Source organism: Rhinopithecus bieti, unplaced genomic scaffold, assembly GCF_001698545.2.
Source record: "Rhinopithecus bieti isolate Rb0 unplaced genomic scaffold, ASM169854v2 scaffold_33652, whole genome shotgun sequence".
Taxonomy (NCBI): Eukaryota; Metazoa; Chordata; class Mammalia; order Primates; family Cercopithecidae; genus Rhinopithecus; species Rhinopithecus bieti.
Window position 1 is genome coordinate 3,377,853 of NW_016814761.1, and position 12,204 is coordinate 3,390,056.

General features: G+C 46.1%; 1 protein-coding gene across 1 annotated transcript in view; it reads right to left on the reverse strand.

The window, feature by feature from the left end:
- Window positions 1-11,516, reverse strand: part of PLA2G2C (phospholipase A2 group IIC) — a 49,890-nt gene extending 38,374 nt beyond the window's left edge. Inside the window, exon 1 of the mRNA XM_017852171.1 lies at window positions 11,390-11,516. The gene's annotated coding sequence lies outside the window, so the exon portion shown is untranslated. The remainder of the gene's footprint in view (window positions 1-11,389) is intronic.
- Window positions 11,517-12,204: the final 688 nt, after the last annotated feature.

Below are 12,204 nucleotides of genomic sequence, written 5' to 3' on the forward strand. Positions count from 1 at the left end.
CTCGGCTCACTGCAACCTCGGCCTCCTGGGTTCAAGTGATTCTCCCACCTCAGCCTCCTGAGTAGCTGGGACTACATCCGCGCACCACCATGCCCAGCTAATTTTTTTGTATTTTAGTACAGATGGGGTCTCACCATATTGTTCAGGGTGGTCTCAAACTCCTGAGCTCAGGCAATCGGCCCACCTCAGCCTCCCAAAGTGCTAGGATTACAGGCTTGAGCCACTGTGCCCAGCGCTCTTTTCCTTTTTAATGGAGTTCCCAGCAGGCCATCATCTGATTCAAATCATCTGTAACAAATTTATTCAATAAATATATATTAAGCACCTAGATGGCACATATCAGGCTCATCAGTGAACAGAACAGGCCAAAACTCCCTCCTCCCATATACTAACGGGAGGAGACAGAAAGTGAATATACATAATTCACATAGAATGGAAGAAGAGGATACATGCCACGGAAAAGAGAAAGTAAGGCGCGGTGGCTCATGCCAGTAATCCCAGCACTTTGGGAGGCCAAAGCGGTCAGATCACGAAGTCAGGAGTTCAAGACCAGCCTGACCAACATGGTGAAACCCCGTCTCTACTAAAAATACAAAAATTAGCCGGGCGTGGTGGGGGGCACTTGTAATCCCAACTACTTCGGTGGCTGAGGCAAGAGAATCTCTTGAATCCGGGAGGTGGAGGTTGCAGTGAGCCGAGATCATACCACTGCACTCTAGCCTTGGTGACAAAGCAATACTTTGTCTCAAAGAAAAAAAAAAAAAAGAAAGTAGAGCAGGCTGTGGGGATCTGGAGGGCATGGGCAGGGCAGGGGATTGGCAGAGGATGAGATCTGACACAGATGGTCAAAGAACACCCAGGTGAAGAATCAGAAGGAAACAAGGTTGTTGGCCTGTAGATAGGTGGGAGAAGAGTGCTCCTGGATGAGGGGGCACAAAGGTCCTCAGGAGAGAGCATGTCTAGCCTGTTAGAGGAAGGACCAGCAGTGGGTGTGGCTGGAGCCAGGTGGGTAGAGCAGTCAGAGATGGGGGCAGGAGACACGCAGTGTCACTCTGGGTCAGATGCAGAGCCACTGCAGGCAGCTGAGCAGAGGAGTGGTGCCTGATGGATGTCTTCAAATCCGCTCTTGGCTGCCAAGTTGAGATTAGGCAAAAGCAGAAGACAGAAGACCAAGTAGAAGCTATTAGCATAATCTAAGTGACAGATGATGACCAGAGTGGTCCCTACAGGTGTCATGAGAAGTGGTCAGCTTCTGGGTATAGCATCTATTTATTTTTTAAAAAGTAATAATTTTATTGTAAAAGTAGCATTGAAGTAAATGCTAACTCATAATGTATATCATCATTATACATTATTTTTCCAGACACAAAAGGCTCATTCTTACAGAAGCCATTATATTCTTCCCCAAAATAAAACACATGCTTTTTTTGAAAATGGAAAGCTTGGGAGATATAGAGAAGATTAAAGAGGAAAATAAAATCATCCATAATCCTTTTGGTCAGAGATAACTGTTGTTAATATTTTGCGTATTTTTTTTCATTCTTAATGACTAAATTTATGTTGCACATTACTTTCTTGCCAGTAGGCACACATGCATATTTTTAACATTTATAATCTTAGCAAACACAGTTAAATATTCTTTCTCCAAATATCTACAGCCTTCATAATTATTTTAAGACTGAGTAATACTTCAACATGTTGATGTACCATAATTTATTAAACTATTTTCCCTTTATGGAAGGAACATCTATATGGCTCCAATTTTTTTTATGCTGAAATCTTCATTTAGGTAGCTTCTGCATCTTTTGAATTCTTTCTTTAGGACAAATGTCCAGGAATAGGATTGGTAGGTCAAATTATATGAAAAATTTTTATGGATTTTGCTTTGCTTTTCAGCACATTATATAGCAAAGCACGTAACAACTTCATTGTAGCATCTTCAGTTTTGTTGTTACTGCTTTTTAAAATTTTCCCTAATTTTATTGATTGAAAATGGAAACTAAACTTCAAAAACTTTCCATGCTGCTGATTACTATTAAGTATTAATATTTCCCATGCCTCTCAACACACTTTTAATAGTAAAGTGAAAACACGGAGGCACAGTTACTTTGTTGTCATAATCCAGACACTCTAGTCCAATTAATGCCAAGGAAAGTAGGACTGCTGGGGGCTGAGAGAGAAATGTCTTTGTTCTTACTCTTCATATTTACATGAAGCATTACACCTCTCAAAATATGTACGATCTTGAACATGATCTTGAAAACGCATGCAAGATTTTAATGAATCAAATCTTATTTAAATACATATCTTTTCACTGAGTCAACAAACGGAACATGTACATGCAACAGACATGGGACATGACCATGACCATGAACCAGACTGGTCTCTGCTCTCAAGGAACTTCCAATCTAGTGGGAAGAGCCATGTGAATTTAAAATGGGCATATATGGTAAGAATGATACTAGCTTTTTATCTCACTTGTCCATAGTCAAGTGAGATATTGACTAGCACAACAGTGGCGGGAAATAGTCCTCTTCATCTACAGTAAACGGTCTCTGGAAAGATGTCTGATTGCTTGACTTCACAGCAGCCTGGTCAGAGCTTTTAGCATTCAGTCTGAGGACTAGTGCTACCAAGCCATGGGTTTCTAATGTCTTTTAATTTGGACTTAAAAAAAAAAAAAAGAGGGTGGAGGAGGTGTGAGAGGCAGGTGGAGGCAAAGGCCAGTCTGGGAGCACAGGAAATCAGTTCCCTCTGCAGAGAGCGTTTGTCCCCATTGCTGTTGAGGAGACATTCCTGGGCCTTACTGAAAATGTGCTTGCACTTGGTCTTGTCTGTTCAGGCTACACTACCCTGCTCAGATCATTCCCCACCAGGCCTGCTAGCCAAGGCATCTGGCATCAACCTGTCTAGAGTCCTCAGTCCCGTCCTCCAGGAAGTCCAAGGTGTGAGTCACAGACACCTGCCCAAGAGAGAAATTGACATGTACATTCACAGTCCACGGAAGAGGTTGTCCCTTCACATTCAGGCAGAGGAGATGGAAGACGGTAAACGGGGGCGTGGCTAGCAGACAAAGGCCAGGAGGCAAGCATTAGGGGAAATGCAGAAAGTCACCAGCAAATCCCAGACAGCACTCTTTCTACAGATTGGGATGGGCAACCCCCACTCAGTGTAGCCAGAAACGCCTCCCAGATGGCTTTTGAATTCTAAGATTGTCCAATAGGCAAAAATAGAATAATGGATTTTAAAAGGGGCCTCCACATCCCAAAGCCTCTGGAACTTTTCAAAAAGATCTGCCCCAGATCGACTGAATTACTGTCTCTGGAGCTGGATTCTGGGAACCACTCTTTTAGAAACTCCCCAGGGAATGCTAAGGCTCAGCTGGGCTAAGAACTTCTGGGCTGGATGAGGTCCCTTCCAACACCTATGGTCTGATGACTCTCCAGGGCTGTCTTGTTCTCATATCTTTGCTCAGGCTTCCTCTCCCCTGACCCCAGCACCACTTGTCAGGAGGCCACCTTTCCGTGTCAGCTTCAGCCCTGATTTCCCTGAAGCCTTGGCCAGAAGAGACCTCTCCCTCCCTTGAGTTTTTCCAGCTCATTATCTCCCTCAAGACTTTTTATAAAACACTCTGATGTGGCGTAGAAAGAACAGGGGATTCGGATTCAAATGTTCCATGCTTTTCGTCTGGGTGGGTCATTGCTTCTCCCAGCCTCCATCTTCCCACCCACAAATGGAAACAAGTGCTCTGAGAGGAGTGGTTGTGAAGAATCGGATGAAATAACGTGCATGGAGAATGCTTTGACACCTGTATGAATAGGTAAAAATGCTCATTTTTATTTTAGCAACTACCCATCTTCTATCTCTTTATTTGCTCCACAGACACTTGCTGAGTGCCTGCTTTGTGCCAAGCACTGGGGATACAAAAAGAAAGATGTGCCCACTGCCTTCCAGGAGCTCCCAGCCCAGTGCAGGGAGGCAGAGAGGTACACAGAAAGCTATCATATCTATCACGAGATTAGCACAATTGTCAATTTTCTTTACCGATGCACTCCCAGTGCCTAAAACAGTGCCTGGCACAGGGTAGTTGCTCAGTGAGTGTGGAATGATGAATCAATTCAAGGGTGTTATGGAGTCACAGACTGAGGATGGGGGAGGCCTCTGGAAAGTTACATAGGAGCTGAGAGTCAAAGGGCTGAGTAGGAAAGAACCGGTGCACATCTGGCCTCTTCCACAAGGCTTTAAGGCCCTGCAAGATCAGCTTGTGGCTAATTCATTGCTGTGCCTCTTGGTGCCTAGCAGTGGGCACTGTACTTAATAGGTGTCAACCTCTCAGAAATGCAACTGTTCAAGATCCTGATTTAAAAAACAAAAAGCAACTCAGCATCATAGGCACAAAACTTACTTAGGTCATTTGAGTCACCCAAGCCCTTCAGCCAGTTCACAGTGACGTGTCTCACATTGATGCCATCCCCAAAGAGCCTGGCATGATTTCCAAAGTTCCTTGCAGTGCTCTATGTAGAGCTGGCAAACACAGATTAATTCAGCCCATCTGCTTTGGTCCTCATCCACATATTTCAGAGCAGGTTTCTCATTACCTTAATCAAGATAATATATTCTTTGCAGCAAGGGACCATGAAGACAGGTAGGTTCCTGTTTTCTAAATAGTTCACATTTTCACAAGAACGAAAGCCCAGCCTATAAGTGAGACAGTGTCACATAAGCAATCAGATACTCGAATGGCCCCTGCTGGAGTCCCTTTCAGGGACCACACTTCTGAAGGAAAACACTGTAGCCTGAGTTCCAAGTCTAGATCTGAGGCAGAGCTGTAATTCTGAGGACACTGGGTGAATACGTTTTGGGAACTATTTATTTTGGGAATAAATTTCGAAATAACGTGCATGGAGAATGCTTTGACACCTGTAAAAGCAGGTGCAAATGCTCATTTTTATTATAGCAACTACCCACCTTCTATTTTCATTTCTCTCTTTGTTTGCTCCACAGACACTTGCTGAGCGCCTGCTCAGTGCTGAGCACTGGGGATACGAAAAGAGAGATGTGCCCTCTGCCCTCCAGGAGCTCCCAGCCTTGAGCACACCCCTGGTGCATTGGTTTGGGGCCTTTGGAATGCAACGGAAAGGTACATTATCTAAGAGGAAGAGGAATCTCCAGATTCCTAGATGTATCTTCTCTAAGCCAATGCTGCTGACTTAACCTCAACTACTGGAGGACAACCTGAGCCACAAAAAGTCATTTAAGTTTCAAGGGCAAAAAGAGCTCTTTCTGTAGCATGATGGGTGGTGAAGTGCGTGCTGCCCAGGCCCAGATGACTATGAGCTCTTGTCCTTGGGTATATCCAAGAAAAGAAATGGAGCCCTGTAACCAGGATGGCTTATACATTCCCTGTGTGGAGACAGAGACTGGGCGACCTCTCAGGACCCTTTCAGTTCTATAACTCCACAGCCCACTAGGGTTGGGGTCTTCATGGCCTGTAACTGGAGATTTTGCTAAAAGCCAGTACTATGCAAAGTTGTGAGTGCAAACAGTCTTCTTTATGCAAAATGTTCAGATCTGAGATTCAACAATTGCTATCCAGCCCTCTGACCCAGCCAGTAGCCAGCCTGCAGGGGACTATGTTTCTGAAGCATTTACACTGGGGGCCAGGTGAACAAGGAGACTCACAGCCTCCCTGAGCTCCAGAAGCTCTGGCATTTAGAGAACATCTTCCCTTATTTGATGCTTAACCTGTGCCTAAACTGACACACTTTATGTCAGGATAGGGTGGTTGGGCAAGTGGGTGTGTGTAGAGGTTGCTGTACAAGTCAAATGACATTTTCTCTGCCTGAAGGAGATCACAGAATTAGGAAATGTTGAGTTCAAAATTCCTACAGAACAATCTGCCTGCTGCACCAGCGTGTCATTTCCCCATTCTCCTTCCCCTTCTCCAACTACTGTTCAGTCTGTACCCCATTAACCTGACTTGGCTTTTCTTCATTTTTTTATGATTACCTGAAATTACCTTATTTTTTGACTTTTTTATTTATCAGCTATTTCCCCAACCCCAATATAAGGTTCATGAGAGCAGGGGCCTTGCCTGTCTGTGCTCCGGGCACCCAGTGCCTGGCTGGTAAGCACATATTGAATAATAAATGAACGTCCCATGAACTCAAGAGCAAACCCCTCATGCATTGGTTTGGGGCCTTTGGAAAATGGCAACCTAAAGGTACATTATCTAAGAGGAAGAGGAATCTCCAGATTCTTAGATGTATCTTCTCTAAGCCAGTGCTGCTGACTTAACCTCAACTACTGGAGGACAACCTGAGCCAAAAAAGTCATTTAGGTTTCAAGGGCAAAAAGAGCTCTTTCTGTAGCATGATAGATGGTGAAGGGCAAGCTCCACAGGCCCAGATCACCAGGGCTCAGTTCCAAGTCTCCCAACTACCCATCAACCCACCTTAGGCAGTTAGTTAGCCTCTCTGTGCCTTAGTTCCCAGTATTGAAAACATGGGTTGTTAGTGTACTTACCTCCCAGGGTTGTGGGAATTAAACGCGTGGATACACATGAAGCTCTCAGCATCCAACATGGCACCTGGAGAGCATCATTGTCACCATCCTTGCCAATCACTTTGTAAGGTAGGGACTTGCCTCCATTTTAAAAACAGTGAGGTCAAGAACATGGGTGGACATGCTTGCAGTGTGCTCAAATGTAACCTTAAAGTAAGAGGAGTAGCCCTGAGCAGGGCGTCAAATGACTGGTGGGCTACCAAGGGCTCCCTGTCCATTGCCAACATAGCCCTGCTATGGCCCTGCCTCATTGGTCAGCTTTCACCCTCTCCCCACGTGCTTCTTCTTGGTCCCTCTCTCACAGCCAGGCCATTTGGTCACTCTACAGCGCTACCTGGCATACCTCCTAGAGAGCTTACTACCTTTCACTGCCCCCCAAGGAAATGCACCACAATGCCCCCCACCTCTGCTGGCCCAGACATAAGTTCAAATCTGTGGCACCCCTTGCCATGAAGGGTCTGGTCAGTATGTAGAGCTTTCCTCAGGCAGTAGAAAGAAGAGGGAGATGGCCTATGTTTTGCCCAAGGCCTCACTCTCTCTTTGCCAAAGCTGCACTGTCCAGACAGTGGAAGTGCCCAGACAACTTCCTACGTGGCCACCTGGGGTGCCGTTTCTTCGGTGGAACCTGGGGTGAATTTCTAGCTAAAACAAGGAAGGGATGAGGAGAATGGAATGAACTTGTTTTTGGTGTCTACTAAGAACTTCACAGACTCTCATTTGATCTTCAAATCAAATGAGATCAAACGTCTTACCTCCATTCTACAGAGGAGGAAATGGGACTCAGAGAGGAAGAGCAATTTGGCCAAGGTGGCACAGCCATTGAGCAGAGGGCTGGGATTCAGATGCAGGGTCTGTAATGGTGAAGCCCTGCTCCGTGACTGCGGCAGGACAGAGGAGGCAAAGGGGTGAGGAGAATCTGGGGGGCAAGAGGGAGGGCACCAGGATCAGTCAGCCCATCTGTGCAAGAAAAATCGGCAGGTGGTTCTGAAATACTTTGACCCCCCCAACCCAAGATGACAGCCCCTGCTACAGAGTTCAGAGGACATTTCAAGTCCAGTCCCTAGTGCTTTGGCATTTTGTTACTACAAAAATGAGGAGGTGATTAAATGGTGTTTACCATCCTTTAATCATCAATGACACAAGTTTCATGCCTAGGACAATTTCTGGTGTAAATGTTCACACTGTGCCTTTGAAGGAGGCTGAAAGAGACCACATATGGCAAGTCCCAAAGAGTGTTATCCAAGGCCAGGCTACATTGTTCTGCAATACCCAAGCCCCATGCAGAAAGTGGCAGTGGGGTCGGCAAGGGCGGCCGCCTCTCGAATAGCAGGAAACACATTGGGCGAGCAGAAGGTTCCTTCACAAAAGAGTGTGTGAAGGCAGAGATGGGAAGTAACCATAGCAGACACTCCCCAGGGCCCCTTTCAGAGCTTGGGTGCAACTGAGTCTGAGGAGGTAACAGAAGATGGAGAAGAGAAACTCCCCAACCCCCACCTCCTGCCCATCAGACTGGTTTTTATTTCTTAGGCTACAGACAAAAAAGAAATTCCTTTACCTAATTCAAGCACTGTGTCTTACCCATCAAGTCAGACTTTTAGAAAATTGCTGAAAACCCTGGCATTGCATACAAAGGGCACTTCATTCAACAAACACCTAATGTCTGTTATACATCACGTTCTAGGCGAGGCCTCGGGGACTGAGACCTGCCCTGGAAGAGGTCATTGTCTACAAGGGAGGCACAAGAGTTTTACCTGGTGTGTGAGGGTGCCCTATCAGGTAGCCGCAGGAAGGTCCTTGCTGGAAGAAGTCAGCAAAGGCCACACAAACGGGCCACCCTGCCTCTGATTCCTGATCGGTGAAACACGAGCTTGCCAGGCAGACAAGGTAGTAGGGAAGGGCTTTCCAGGCAGGGGAAAGGGCATGTCCTGAGCTTGGAATGAGAAAGGGCCTGTCTCCCAACACGTGGCAAGTTCAGAGTGGCTAGTGCCAATGCTTCCAGAGAGATAGTTAGGGAAGGGGATCGTAAAGGGCCCTGAAGACCACACCAGGATGTATGGATTTGACCTGTAGGCAAAGGAGAGCCAGTGGTGATTTTAACCCAGGGCTGTATCAGGGCCCAAATCAGAAGCTCATCTTAGAGGGCACTCTGTGGTGGCTGTATGCAGGCAAGCCGAGGGTGAGACCAACTGGAGGCATGGAGGTCCGTTTGGAGGCCTATGCTGAGGCTGGTGCAGTGTAAGCAGGGTCTTGCTGCAAGGCACCAGGCAATGAACAAGGCTCTTGATAAAGGACAGCCTGGAGCCTTTTTATCTGTGACCACACTGCTGTCTTCACATAACCCAGACCACCAACATACCCTGGAGGGTTGCTGTCAGTGCCTGACCAGCACCCATGGACATGCAGTCTGGGCTCCTTCCAACACTTCCTCCAACACTGTCATTGTCACTGTCACTTTCACAGCCTGGCCTGTGACAGGTACACCCAAGAGCAGATGAGACCTTCTGTAGTGCCCAAGGCCACCAGTTCTCCTTGACTTCTGCCTCTATTTCCCCTTTCACACAAAGGGACACTGTCCTCCCTCAATAATGATATTTTTAAATAACATAAGGCAGCAAATACCCCCAAACGTTTGCTGTGTGTCAGGCACTGAAGCATAAGCTTTTTGTGGATTCTCTTTTGTTGTGATTGTTTGTTTTGTTTTGTTTTGTTTTGTTTTGTTTGAGACAGGGTCTCACTATGTTGACCAGTCTGGCCTTGAACTCCTGGGCTCAAGGGGTCCTCCCACCTTAGCCTCCCAGGTAGCTGGGATTACAGGCATGCACTACTGTGCCTAGCTTTTTATGTTTTTTTAATGAATTCTGGTTTTCTTTTGCTTTAAACATACGTAGGCAGGCTTAAGTTTATCTCATCCTCACAGTGGAACCTAAGAATTGCTGTTTATAGTGTTTAACAAGTAAGAACAACACATGCTGTTCAGTAAAGGGTAGGTGAAGCTGTACACATATTACATATTTTAAAGAACATTTTTTTTTTTTTTTTTTGAGATAAGGTCTTGCTCTGCTACCCAGGCTGGAGTGCAGTGGCAAGACCAGAGCTCACTGCAGCCTCAAACTCCCAGGCCCAAGTAATCCTCCTGCCTCTCAACCTCCAAAGTAGCTGGGACTACAGGTGTGCACCACTGTACCTGGTGGATTCTCTCTCTCTCTTTTTTTCTCTTTCTTTCTTTCTTTCTTTCTTTCTTTCTTTCTTTCTTTCTTTCTTTCTTTTTTTTTTGAGACGGAGTCTTGTTCTGCTGCCCAGGCTGGAGTGCAGTGGTGTGATTTCAGCTCACTGCAACCTCTGCCCCTGGGTTCAAGCAATTCTCCTGCCTCAGCCTCCTGAGTAGCTGGGATTACAAGCATAGGACACCATGCCTGGCTAATTTTTTTTTTTTTTTTTTTTGTATTTTTAATAGAGACGGAGCTTCACCATGTAGGCCAGGCTGGTCTCGGAACTCCTGATCTCAGGCGATCTGCCCGCCTTAGCCTCCCAAAGTGCTAAGATTCCAGGCTTGAGCCACTGCGCCCAGTCTGGATTCTCTCTTTTAACCACACAACAATCCTAATGGTGGCTCTAGAAGAGTAAGCAATACCTACAAGGATAGAAGGGTCCTTGAAAGGAAGGGAGAGCCACTGAAAATCATCCGAACCCTGAAATCACAAACCAGCTGCTTCTTGACAACGGAGTACACCATGTAGAGAAGCCTCTTCCTTCTCACCACCCTCCTCCCTCCGCATCCCACCAGAAATCTGGGGCTTTTCTTCTTTAAGTCCTCTGGTGAATGCTCTTTGTCTATTAGAAATGTCTGCTGAATATTTACCACATTAAAAAAAAAATCTTCATTAATTGATGAGATGGGTTTTCTTTGAGGATGTTCATTTCTCCCCAACCTGGGAAATGGCTCTGACATTTAATGAGGTGGTCTGTGGCTTTCATGGCATGCTCATTAGTTACACAATTCCTGGCTTAAAAGACATTAAACTCCTACAGCTGCACAATGAATTCCTTTGCCCCTAACATTTACCCCTCTATAATGAGGCTCTAGAGAGTACCCTGAAAGCCGTTTCATGCCAAGTATCGGGTTGGTGCAAAAGTAATCTCAGTTTTTACCATTGAAAAGTGATGGCAAAAACCGCGATTACTTTTGGGCCAACCTACTATTTACTGCATGGAACGCTATTTGGGGAGTTGAGGGCAGTGTGAGCTGCAGCTGGTCCAATTGGTTAGAAATGCGTCAAAGCAGGATTCTACTGTGATTCACTTAGGATGATAACTCAGCTGGCAGTGTGAAGCAAGACCAGAAGGGTTCTAGACAATTGCTTCTGCAAACTTTCTCATGTACCATTTTAAGAAATGCTATATTTCTTAAAATGACTAGCTGTCAGCAGGTGCTTTTCATGGATGGAGGTTTACACTGCTAAGTTAAGGATGACAGTTATTTGCTCTTTTATGAAAAGGCCAGCAAACCGGCCTGGGCAACATAGTGGGACTCTGTCTCTACAAAAAATAATAATAATAAAAATTAGCTGAGTATGATAGCACACACCTGTAGTCCCAGCTACTCAAGAGGCTGAGGCGGGAGGATCGCTTGAGCTTGGGAGCTCAAGGCTGCAGTGAACCATGATTGCCTCACTGCGTTCCAGCCTGGCTGACAGGGTGAGACCCTGAATCCAAAAGAAAAGAAAAGGCTAGCAGAAAATTTAGCCATCGTTAGGGCCATATGTCAAAGAGATGTCCCATGCAGTGCCTGAGAAGGTGAGGATCTAGGGGTTCGGTCAGTACTCACCCATAATCCAGAGGCCAAAGTGCCAAAGTATGCCAGCAGGGAATGCAGCCTCAGGAGAAAGACGCACTGGAGTGAGGTCAGAGAGCAGACAGCAGAGCCTCTGAAGCCCTTCGAAATGGCAACCCTCGCTTCCCTAGGGAGTCACAGATATTTAGAAGATGCAGTTTCTCCTCTGGTCTTTTTGCAGCAGAATCAGGAACCACCCAGGAAAATGCCTGTCAGGGTTCTGTGGCTTGGGCCTTCCAGGGAAGGTGGTGTCCAGTAGGCCACATGCCGATACCAAGCAATGTGGTGGCCCAACTTCCCTTGAGTTATTACTAAATCCAAGTATTTCCTAGAATAAGGTTAACAGCTAGATGCCAGAAATATGTTTTCTCTAATACAGCTGTCCTGTCTGAGCAGGGTTCTCTCAGAAGACCACCTAATCACACTATTGCATGGGGAAAAGACTCCTGGCCTCCATACTAGGAGATCTTACTCCAGCCTTGACTGCCATGTACAAGATTTAGCCTTTCTTGGCCAGGTGTGGCTCACGCCTGTTATCCCAGCACTTTGGGAGGCCGAGGTGGGAGGATTGCTCTAGGTCAGGAGTTCAAGACCAGCCTGGGCAACGTAGAAAGACCTCATCTCTATTTTTTTTAAAAAAAAGCTTTAGCCTTTTTGAACCTTATCCAACATGCAAAGATGTTAACACCTGCCCTGCCTGCTTTCCAAAACTGTTCTGAGGAACAGAGAGAGAAGAAACACGGAAATGCTTTGTAAACTCAAAGGTTCCGTGCCCACGCCAAGTTAGGAGGTTAAATGTCACAGTGGCT